Source organism: Pelophylax lessonae (assembly GCF_965119305.1).
Source record: "Pelophylax lessonae genome assembly, chromosome: 12".
NCBI lineage: Eukaryota > Metazoa > Chordata > Amphibia > Anura > Ranidae > Pelophylax > Pelophylax lessonae.
In genome coordinates this window covers 207,059,810-207,072,679 of record NC_138779.1, presented here as the reverse complement: position 1 = coordinate 207,072,679, position 12,870 = coordinate 207,059,810, and the positions used below count along the sequence as shown (strand labels likewise).

Below are 12,870 nucleotides of genomic sequence, written 5' to 3'. Positions count from 1 at the left end.
CACTAGCCTCGTCTCAAAATACCAACCTAATCGCTCTCTTAGTTCCTCTCAAAACCTCCTGCTCTCTAGCTTCCTCGTCATCTCCTCCCATACTCGCATCAGGGGCTTTTCCAGAGCCTCTCCAATCCTATGGAACTCCTTACCCCAATCTGTCCGATTATCTCCTACTCTATTAGATTTTAGACGATATCTGAAAACCCTCCTCTTCAGAGAAGCCTATCCTACCCATCCCTGAAAACCCTCCTCTTCAGAGAAGCCTATCCTACCCACACCAAACAACTATACTTCCATTTTCTCCATCATCCCATCCCCCATGGTTATTGCCTTTTGTTATACTGGAAGAAAAAGATCCCAATTGCCGCACTCCAAACAAACCCGATAGTCATGCAGGTAAAAACAGCCTCACCCTAGCTCGATCCAGGCTTCCCCCACCCCAACATGTTTTGCCTTACCCCTTGGGCTTAGTCTTAAAGGTCACTACTAGTGCTGTGTCCTTACACAGATCGTTATTACCCCAACATAGGTGAAACATCATGATACAACAATGTCCCATTAAAGCTCCATTCACACTTGTACAATTCCAAAGTTGCTCTGGCTTTGGAGTGCAACTTTGATGCAACTTTGGATGGGTGAAACTTGGATACAGCTTTGGCTTTGACCAGAGATAATGGACAAATTTTGCATTGTATAACATTCAGGATGATTTTAATGCAACTTTTGAGGGTCAACATTGAAGTCTATCACCCTCAAGTTTCATGAAAGTCATCCCAGAGTAGTGCATGAACTACTTTGAAGTCGCAGGAACTTTGGATGGGTGCAACTTGAATACAACTTTGGCTTTGACCAGTGATAATGGACAACTTTTGCATTGTATAACATTCAGGTATGACTTTAATGCAACTTTTGAGGGTTAACATTGAAGTCTTATGACCCTCAAGTTTCATGAAAGTCATCCCAGAGTAGTGCATGAACTACTTTGATGTCGCAGGAACTTTAAGTTGCTTCATCATTGGTTAATTATCATTGGAAAGCATTTGGGAAAGATTTGTCATGCAACTTTGATGTCCCAAGTTGCATGACTAGTCACACAAGTGTGAATGGAGCCTAAAATCTTGGTTTGAATCCTACATAGGTCAGTATAGAATCTCTAACCATCTTTTATTATGAAAAAAACACATAAAATGGACCCTTTGGAGAAATAGTGTAAAAAAAAAAAAAAACACTGTCCAAAACACAGAGAGCAACCTGATGAGTTTAAGTGAAAGGGTTTATGATTAATCCTTGGCTGCGAGCGCAGGTACTTTACTCTAATTGCATATTATTTCGGATTGTGTCAACAAATATAGGACGAATAAAAATCAATGGCAGTTCTCCAATGTTGTATAGCTGGGTGAAGTCACCCTGTTTTGCTATACAGCATTTGTTAACTGCCACTGATTATAGTGACACAGTCAAGTTGTTTTGCTATATAGCCCCAGGGAAGTGCCAGTAATCCAATTTAGTTTATATGCACAATCTAATATATTGCAGATTTTGATATTTATCAAAAGGCATATTGCAAGCTAATAAAAATAATTTATGGAACAATAAAACACTGCAAGTAAATATGTAAAATACTTGATTTGTCTGTGATTTTACCTGCAAATGTATACCTTGGTGATGACTTCTTTTTAAAGCTTTGTGAATTAAGCCTTGTGGTATATTCAATAAGGGATGTATGTTGCTGATACCAAGCATGAAAAGAGAAAACTGCAGGGGACACACACCAATGTTACTCTTTTGACCTTGAGGATTTCTGCCATGTACCCAAAGAAATAAAACAGAATAGTTAGAGGACCTAACATCTGTTGAAACCTGTTGGCTTATGGTTACCATGCATTCCTTTTTGCTGGGAACAGTTCCCACTTTGAAGGGTGTGTGCCTAGCAAACAAGTTATCTTGTTAACATGCCCAGTGAGGAAGTCAACGGTCCAACCTGCACTCTGCAGGTGACATTTAAAGCAAATACCAGCAAACAATATGCACTCCTGACCACTGCATTATACACTTTACTTTCTCCTGACCCCTGCACTCTTTGCATTGCTTACTCCTGACCCCTGCACTCTTTGCATTGCTTACTCCTGACCCCTGCACTCTGTGCATTTCTTACTCCTGACCCCTGCACTCTTTGCATTGCTTACTCATGACCCCTGCGCTCTTTGCATTACTTACTCCTGACCCCTGCACTCTTTGCATTGCTTACTCCTGACCCCTGCGCTCTTTGCATTACTTACTCCTGACACCTGCACTCTTTGCATTGCTTACTCCTGACCCCTGCACTCCTTGCATTGCTTTCTCCTAACCCCTGCACTCTTTGCATTGATTTCTCCTGACCCCTGCGCTCTTTGCATTACCTACTCCTGACACCTGCACTCTGTGCATTACTTACCCCTGAACCCTGCACTCTTTGCGTTGCTTACTCCATGCCCCCTGCACTCTTTGCATTGCTTACTCCTGACCCCTGCACTCTTTGCATTGCTTACTCCTGCCTCCTGTGCTCTTTGCATTGCTTACTCCTGACACCTGCACTATGTGCATTACTTATCCCTGACCCTTGCACTCTTTGCATTGCTTACTCCTGACCCTTGCACTCTTTGCATTACTTACTCCTGACACCTGCACTCTTTGCATTGCTTACTCCTGACCCCTGCACTCCTTGCATTGCTTTCTCCTAACCCCTGCACTCTTTGCATTGATTTCTCCTGACCCCTGCGCTCTTTGCATTACCTACTCCTGACACCTGCACTCTGTGCATTACTTACCCCTGAACCCTGCACTCTTTGCGTTGCTTACTCCATGCCCCCTGCACTCTTTGCATTGCTTACTCCTGACCCCTGCACTCTTTGCATTGCTTACTCCTGCCTCCTGTGCTCTTTGCATTGCTTACTCCTGACACCTGCACTATGTGCATTACTTATCCCTGACCCTTGCACTCTTTGCATTGCTTACTCCTGACCCTTGCACTCTTTGTATTACTTTCTCCTGACCCCTGCACTCTTTGCATTGCTTACTCCTGACCCCTGAACTCTGTGCATTACTTACCCCTGACCCCTGCACTCTTTGCATTGCTTACTCCTGCCCCCTGCACTCTTTGCATTGCTTACTCCTGACCCCTGCACTCTTTGCATTGCTTACTCCTGACCCCTGCACTCTTTGCATTGCTTACTCCTGACCCCTGCACTCTTTGCATTGCTTACTCCTGCCTCCTGTGCTCTTTGCATTGCTTACTCCTGACACCTGCACTATGTGCATTACTTATCCCTGACCCTTGCACTCTTTGCATTGCTTACTCCTGACCCTTGCACTCTTTGTATTACTTTCTCCTGACCCCTGCACTCTTTGCATTGCTTACTCCTGACCCCTGAACTCTGTGCATTACTTACCCCTGACCCCTGCACTCTTTGCATTGCTTACTCCTGCCCCCTGCACTCTTTGCATTGCTTACTCCTGACCCCTGCACTCTTTGCATTGCTTACCTCTGACCCCTGCACGCTTTGCATTGCTTACTCCTGACCCCTGCACTCTTTGCATTGCTTACTCCTGGCCCCTGCACTATTTTCATTACTTACTCTTGACCCCTGCACTATGTATGTTACTTCTGACTCCTGTATCCTTTATGTGTCACTCCTGGCACCTGCACTCTGTGTGCTACATATTTCTAACTTTTGCCCTCTTTTCATTACTTTCTCCTAACACTGGCACTCTGTGTGTTACTTATTGCTCACTCCTGCACTCTGTGTTTCGCACTCCTGACCCCTCTTGATTTACTAAAAGCAAATAGACTGTGCGTTTTGAAAAGTGTAAAAAAGCGCCTCTGAGTGTAGACTGTACAATTACATTTTATTACAATAAGTGAAAACTCAAATTGAAGTTCGTGAGAGGAAGCAGTAGGGTGATGAGATGCCCAAAAAGGGTGTCTGGGGGAGTAGGGGCAGTGATACCATGCTGGTGCTGTCTCAGGGTCTTCTTCTCGGTTCCTGCTGAATCCGGCCGGTGATGGAGTGCGGTGAAACCCCAAGCTGGGAGCGAGGGCTGAGACGCACGATGGAAGGCAGCGTCGCTCCTCTGACGTCACAGGTCCTCGACGCGTTTCGGAGCATGACCAGTAGATGAAGGAAATAATGCATGCTCCTTTTTCAAGCCCCAGAGCTTAGTAAATGAGGTAAAGCTTCACTTTGGAAAGAATACCCAATCATGTGCAAGGAAAATAATAAAAACAGCATTCTTGTTTGTACATGACTGGATGATGGAAGTCAGCAGAGCTCCTCCTTATTTACTAAGATCTGGAGCAACTGCACATTGCACGGTCTATTGCCTTTAGTAAATCAACCTCAAAGAGTGCAAGGGTCAGGAGTGCAAAACACACAGAGTGCAGGAGTGAGGAACAAGTAGCACACAGAGTGCCAGGGTCAGGGGAATGTAAAGAAAAGAGGGCAAAGGTTAGAAATACACAGAGTGCAGGTGCCAGGGGTGACACACAGAATACAGGAGTCAGGAGTGCAACATGCACAGAGTGCAGGAGTCAGGAGAATGTAATGAAAAGAGGGCAGAGGTTAGAAATATGTAAGTGCATGGTCTATTTGCCTTTAGTATATCAACCACTATGTGTTACCTACTCAAAGCACTTTCACTCCATGCATTACCTACTCCTGACTACTTCATTATTTTGCATTACACACTCCTGACCCCTACACTCTCTGCATTAGGCACTCCTGATCCCTGCACTCTGTGCTTTAGGCACTCCGACCTTTGCACTCTGTGCATTAGGCACTTCTGACCCCTGCACTCTGTACATTAGGCACTCCTAACCCCTGCATTCTGTACATTAGGCACTCCTGCCCCCTTAACTTTGTGCATTAGGCACTCCTGACCCCTGCTCTCTGTGCATTAGGCTCTCCTGACCCCTGCACTCTGCTCATTAGGCACTCCTGACTCCTGCACTCCGTGCATTATTAACTCCTGACCCTGCTCTCTGTGCATTAGGCACTTCTGACCCCTGCACTTTGTGCATTACGCACTTCTGACCCCTGCTCTCTGTGCATTAGGCTCTCCTGACCCCTGCACTTTGTTCATTAGGCACTCCTGACCCCTGATCTCTGTGCATTAGGCACTCCTGACCCCTACACTCTGTTCATTAAGCATTTCTGACCCCTGCAATCTGTGCATTAGGCACGCCTGACCAATGCAATCTGTGCATTAGGCACTCCTGACCCCTGCACTCTGTGCATTAGGCATTTCTGACCCCTGCAATCTGTGACTTAGGAACTCCTGACCCCTGCACCTTGTGCATTAGACACTCCTGACCCTTGCTCTCTGATCATTAGGCACTCCTGCTCCCTGTGCAATAGGCACTCCTGACTCCTGCACTTTGCGAATCAGGCACTTCTGACCCCTGCTCTCTGTGCATTAGGCTCTCCGGCTTTCTGTGCATTCTGTGCATTGGGCACTCCTGACCCCTGCACTTTCTTCATTAGGCACTCCTGACCCCTGCTCTCTGTGCATTAGGCACTCCTGACTAGGGATGATCGAACGGTTCGGGTCGACCATCGGTTCGGCCCGAACATTGGGTGTTCGAGGTTCGGCCGAATTTAGAACTTTTTGCCCAAAAAGTTCGGAATTCGGCAACCAGAACCGACCAAAATGCAATGGTTCAGGAAATGGGCTTTAAAAGCCTGTGATTGGACCAGAACCATTAGCAAAAGTCAATTGAGGGGGCAGAAGAATGCTAGGAATGTGATTGGAGTGACTAGGGGGTCCCTAGGCCAATCATTAGTGAATACGCCCCCCAGTATATAAGATAGCCCCCACCAAATTTCTAGCATTGTAATACAGGACATGGAAGAGAGTGGAAGCAGTTCTGTTAATTTTACTTTAAAAGTGTCATTTAGCATTTATTAGTGTGAGGAAAGGGGTATCTAGTGTAGTTAAAGTGCTCCTTTACACTTTAGCTAGCTTCAAAAATTTAGTTTCTGTAGGGAAAGTGTTAAGTGTCAGGGTGACCGTAATGTAGTGTAGGGTGAACTGACAGTGACTGCTATGGCAGGGTGACCGAACCCTTCCATAGCAGGGTGACCGCTATAGAGAAAAGCTAGTTTCTCTTGTGTCACTTTCGCTGCAGTAATATGGCTTCGCCGCCTCCAGCATTTTTGGCTGCAGGCGTCTATAGTGATTTTTTGAGCACATGTTTGGAGTCAGACATGACATCTGAACATGTGTATAGGGGGTATATATACACACACATGTCTGCATATATACACCTAGACATATATAGGTGTGAAAGGAGCAGAAAAAACTACTTGCGCTAATGAAATAATTAACACCAATATAATTACGCTCCTATCACACCTATATATGTCTAGGTGTGTATATACATATAACTATGTGTGTAAATACACCACTATACACAAGTTCAGATGTTTTGCCTGCCTCCAAAGAACCCAAAAAAATGCCCAAAAAAACGCTAGCGTCAAAAAAAAAAAAAAAAACGCCCAGGTGTGTTGTTGCAGGCATTTTTTTTGGGTTCTTTGGAGGCAGGCAAAACATCTGAACTTGTGTATAGGGGGTATATATACACACATACTTAAATGTATATATACACCTAGACATATATAGGTGTGATAGGAGCAGAAATATATGCTTGCGCTAATGAAATCATTTACACTAATATGGTTACGCTCCTATAACACCTATATATGTCTAAATGTAAAATACATATAAGTATGTGTGTGTACACAAGTTCAGATGTTTTGCCTGCCTCCAAAAACCCCCAAAAAATGCCTGCACCAACACACCTGGGTGTTTTTTTTTTACGCTAGCGTTTTTTGGGGAATTTTTTTCTGTTCTTTGGAGGCAGGCAAAACATCTGAACTTGTGTATAGTGGTGTATATGTTTTTCCTGCCTCAAAAGAACCCAAAAACATGCCCAAAAAAAAACGCTTGCTACTAAACCGGCAAGGTGTGAAAAGCGAGAAGCCAACATCCTGTGCTGAAAGTGTTCTAATACAAACAATCTTTTTTTTTATGGTTCTGGACATGCTACACAGCTGAAACTTCACAGGTACACTTTTTAGACCCCCCAGATACTAAAGAATTTATTTATTTATTTATTTTTTTTCAATAATTGGCTCTCTATCAAAAATGACAATTTTTAAGAACTTTTTTTGTGTGATTTTGTGTCTGGGGGGTCTAAAAGGTGTACCTGTGAAGTTTCAGCTCTGTAGCATGTCCAGAACCCCCCAAAAAAGATCACATAGGTGTTAAAGGAGGGTCCCACCATCCCTGCTCTACTGAAAAATGATCTTTTTTTCTGGTTCTGGACATGCTACAGAGCTGAAACTTCACAGGTACACTTTTGAGACCCCCCAGATACTAAATCCAAAGACATTTTTTTTTTTGTTTTTTTTTCAATAATTGGCTCTCTATCAAAAATGACAATTTTTAAGAACTTTTTTTGTGTGATTAATAGTCCCTGGGGTATGACCCAGAACCCTAGGCACTTTTTAGGGGCATTTATTGGGTTTTAGGGCTTCAAAATTGTGTTTTTTGATTACCGAAGTTCGGGTCCCATTGATTTCAATGGGGTTCTGAAATCCGGGCCGAACTTTCGGGTAGTTCGGATGTTCTGGCCGAACCGAACTTTTGAAAAGTTTGATCATCCCTACTCCTGACCCCTGCACTCTGTGCATTTGGCATTCCTTACCCTTGCACATATGGCCCATTATAAACCTAATCTCCAGTTTTATTTATAGTACCCCCTTAAATTCCTCTCACTCACAAACCATAATCTGGCCACATCCACAATTAACTGCCATTTCTCTACTCATGAAGCCAGCCTGATAGGAAGGAGACCAAGGAAATGCTTCCTCCAGCTTACAGCAGAAGGATCATCTCGGACCATCTCAGGCCTAGGCACAGTCACTGGACTGGAACTCAAAGATAACTTTTTCATGATAAAAGAAAAAGATACATTTCTTATGAAACTGCATGGTAGGACTCATGTAGACTTGTAAAGGTTAACTTTCAATAAAGCTCTGGCTTCTTCCGTACACACGAAATCAAGCCATGCCCTACCAGATGCAGCTGAACTACCATTCTCAACAAGCTCTATCTGGATCCAACAAATACCACAGAGGTATGAAATGTCAAAACCTGTTTAAAGGAACTTTGTTTTTGGCTACGAATGGTATCTACATGTGTCTTTGTCTCACCTGAAACGTAATAGGATTACCATTCATTCTTCGAGTTTCATGTGTGCCGACACGTTCCTTGGAGGTTTCTTATTTTGTATACACTTTTGAAACAGTGCTTGAAGAAGCCACAAACCGATCCCATCCAGATTGTCTGGATTAAGTATATTTATTTTGGAATGGAAATGAATTTAACGAAAAAGCCAGAATCTTAAGATACCCTTACCTGACTTAAGTCAATCATGGACCTCCTCCAAGAATTTAATATGGGGTGTGAAACCCTCTTTCCTGTTTACTTGGTAGCAATGCAAAGGGTAAAGATACAAGAAGATGAGATAGTAGTGCAAAAAGTGCCACTTCCACTCTGTTATGCAAAATGTAAATTATGGATATAACAGACTTTTTAGGTACCCCAAAACATTTTTTGACTACATTCTTTAACCCACTGACCTCTAGAAGGTTTTAGCTCTTCATAACCAGAGCATTTTTTGCTACTTTAACTGGCAATCGCGCAGTCATGCAACACTGTACCCAAATTAAATTTATATAATTTTTTTCACACAAATGTTTCTTTTGGTGGTATGTGATCATTACTGGGTTATTTCTTTTTTCGCTATATAACAAAAAAGACAGAGAATTAACCGCTTGCCGACTGCTCACAGTATATTTACTGCGGCAGTCAGCCCCTCACAGGCAGAGTGACGTAGGTCTACGTCGCTCGCCTGTGAGGCTCTGGGGAGCGAGCGCGCGCCCGCGGAGGCGCGCTCCCGCTCCCGCGCGGTCACGGACCCCCCCCCGCGCGTGTGACCAGCGGACCCCAAGTCCGCCGGTCACTCGACGATCGGCGGGGGAGAGGGAGAATGTCAGGCAGCTTGTGTAAACAAGCCACCTGTCATTCTCCTCGCTGTAAAGACACTGATCACTCGGATCTAGTATGTAGATCCGTTGATCAGTGTCCTTACAGCTCAAGCCACAGCCAATCACAGTAGAAAGCACTCCCCTAGGGATACACACAGCCCCTCCCTCCCAAATAAAGTTAACCCCTTCACTACCAGTGTATTTTTACAGTAACAGTGCATATGTATAGCGCTGATTACTGTAGAAATGTCACTGGTAACCCCAAAAGTGTCAAAAATGTCAGTCAAGGGTCCGATCTGTCCGCCGCAATGTCGCAGTACAGCAAAAAAAATCGCAGATCGCCGCCATTACGCGTTAAAAAAAAACAACAAAAATGACAAAAATCTTTCCCTTTGTTAGTAAACGCGATAACTTTTGCGCAAACCAATCAAAATACGCTTTTTGCGATTTTTTTTTACCAAACATATGTAGCATAAAACAAATTGGCCGAAAATGTTAAAAAATTTTGATTTTTACATTTTTTTGGGGGGGAATTTCATATAAAAAAATGTGAAAAATATTGTTATTTTTGCAAAATGTATGCTCTTTTTTTGTTTATAGCGCAAAAAGTAAAAATCGCACGGGTGATCAAATACCACCAAAAGAAAGCTCTGTTTGTGGGAAAAAAAGGACGTCAAATTCGTTTAGGTACAGTGTCGCACGACCGCGCAATTGTCCGTTAAAGTCACGCAGTGCCGAATCGCAAAATACCCCCTGGTCGTTTAGCAGGAAAATCCTCCGGGGCTTAAGTGGTTAATAATAAAAAAAAAAACAATATTTATTACATTCTGTTATAAAACGTATCCAATAAAATTACATTTCTTCATAAATTTGGGGCCAAAATGTATTCTGCTACATGTCTTTGGTAAAAAAACAAAAATCACAATAAGTGTATATTAATTTAATAATAATTAATTAATTAATAATTCATTGGTTTGTGGGAAAGTTGTAGCATCTGCAAACTGTGGTGTATATTTATTTGAAAAATGATCAATCCGGATGTATTGACGTTGGAGACTTGGAAACACACGCCATCCAGACACTTCCTTTTGTCCATGCTTGTATGACCTCTTGCATGGTGTTATTCTGGGCTGATTGTTGTTAGCCATTTGGACTCCGACTTGTCCGATTGGATAGGACGCACTACTTATCAATTTATATTGGCAATTCGTGATCCATATGGGTTTCACTCCATGACCATACAGCTCCGGCCAGGCTCCAATCTACTCTGCTTTTATACGAGCAAGCATCCATTATTGTGCATAGTCAACCATAGAACCATCCAGAGCCACCCCTGATGAAGAGGCTGTGGCCTCGAAACACGTTGGGCATCTGCTCTTGGATTGGATGGTTGAGTCTGACATTTTGCATACTACTATGCTTGCTTACCCTTTTTAATGTGAAGCTACCTTTTCATATATTCTTGTATATTGTGTTCAAATAAAATGTCAGCTTTTTAACATATATTTGTTGTCAACAAACAATTTTGTGATGTGCCTTTAAAGTCCCACTCTAGGGAAACTTTTTGATCCCTTCATGACCAGAGCATTTTTTGCCACTTTAACTGGCAATCACGTGGTCATGCAACACTGTACCCAAATTAAATTTATATAATTGTTTTTCACACAAATAGACCTTTCTTTTGGTGGTATGTGATCATTACTGGGTTTTTTTTTTTTTTTTTTTTTTGCTATATAAACAAAAAAGACGGAGAATTAAGAAAAAAAAAAAAAAAAAAAAAAACAATATTAATTACATTCTGTTATAAAACGTATTATCCAATAAAATTAAATTTCTTCATAAATTTAGACCAAAATATACTCTGCTACATGTTTTTGTTGGTAAAAAAAACAAAAATCCCAATAAGTGTATATTAATTTAATAATAATTAATTAATTATTAATTAATTGATTTGTGTGAAAGTTGTAGCGTCTACAAACTGTGGTGTATATGTATTTGAAATATGATCAATCCAGATGTACTTACTGACGGCCTATCTCATTTCTTGAGGCCCTTAAAATGTCAGAACAGTACAAATACCTCCCAAAATGACCCCTTTTTGGGGAAAAAAGACAGTCCAAGGTGTTTAGTAAGTTTTTTTAAGTTGTCATTTTTTAATCACAATTTTTGAAAAAATTAAGAAATTAAATGTGTTTTGTTTTGTTTTTTTTTTTGTTTTATTTAACATACCCTCACCAATGCAGTACAGTGCCATCATATGTGTGGCAGTGAGAAGGGACACTGACTGCTGACAGTATGTAAAAAAAAAAAATATTTTATTCAAATTTTTTTAACAAACGTGTTTTTATTTTACTTTTTTTTTTTTTTTTTTTTTACATCCTGTCATCAGAGTAGTTCAGTGTCACCATAGTGGCCTAACCTGGAACGAGCTGGATCACATACAGATACCAGATCCAGTCTACCTGTGCCACCGAGTACATTTACTACGAGCAGTCCAAAAACGGTTGAATAATTAAACAATTTTATAAATATAATATATTTAAAACAATAAATTTAACTCAATTAATTTTACTCCAGTCTCAGTTGTTGTGTAGATATCACCATCGAGCATCTTCTTAGCCCAGTGGCTATCCATAAAATGTTTAACTTGGCTAATGAGTTGATAGAATAGGGTCCTTGGTCAATTAATTTCTTGGATACAAGCACCACTTCTTTGGGATTACTTGTGAGGTTCAATGATGGCTGTTAGCTTGACTAATACATGGTCATTGACAACTGTCCCCTGGACGAGCACAGGGACCCCAGCAGAGAGAGACCCAGGCAGTGAGGGGCAACCATGGACTTCTGAATTCAATCAGATTTTCAGAGAAGAAACAGAAATCCCCTTTATGGCTTTTTCAATTATAGGGCTCTAATAAAGTATTTATTACTAAAGACCCAGTGAGAGCCTTTTGTATGTTAGGAGGATGAAGTTCCTTCTGGTCCAGTTTATTTGGCCTGTTGTTGTCCCTGGGATCATTTATGAGGATGCTATAGTAATGGCTTCCTCTCACTAGTATCCAATAAATAGATACCATCCTATTTTGTTCAGGGATTCATAGACAATAAGGCCCGCACCCGACATATCGATGCCCTTCAGGTGGCCCAGTTCTAATGGGCATTTAGTTGTCTGAAGGATCATTTATGGGGATGCTATGCTATAGTAATGGTTACCCCTTGCATCCTATTTTGTTTAGGGGTCCATAGACAATAGGGGCCCATACCAATGTATATCTACCTCCTACAGGCCACTTTTTCCAATCACCACTCCACCAACTGTATCTCTACCAAACGTATTTTCATGGTTGTTGTTCACTCTTGCCTCTCTATATGCTGTTTTTTTCTGGTCACAAACATGGCGGGTTTTGCCATTCTGTGCATCTGTATATGCCATCCGTGTTCCCAGACGCCACCAATTTAATGGGTGACCAAAAAAAAGAAAGTGACACGTTTTTGAAAAAATCATACATGGAAATGCATAAACAAGGGCAGTTGGCATTCAGAAGGGGACAGAATTCTGCCTCTATTTAGACCTGCCCTACCTCCCACCCAACTGCCATGTTGCCAAAGCTGTGCTGGTGAAGATTGGTAAGTAGAACTCTCTTGTGAAATGGGAGGAGGGGGAGGACTGAGAACTGTGAAAAGTTGAGGGGGGAGCTGAGAACTGATGGGAAAGGTGAGGGGGGGGGGGGGGTGAAGTCTCTTATGTGAAAAGGAAGGGGGAGAAGTGGACTAGTCAACTGAGGAC

The 12,870-nt window shown here is 42.1% G+C and overlaps 1 protein-coding gene across 1 annotated transcript in view; it reads left to right on the top strand.

The window, feature by feature from the left end:
• LOC309567867 (phospholipase A2 inhibitor gamma subunit B-like) overlaps window positions 1–12,870 on the top strand; it is a gene marked incomplete at its 3' end in the record, with an annotated part of 90,286 nt that overhangs the window by 30,335 nt on the left and 47,081 nt on the right. The gene's annotated exons all lie outside the window — the stretch shown is intronic.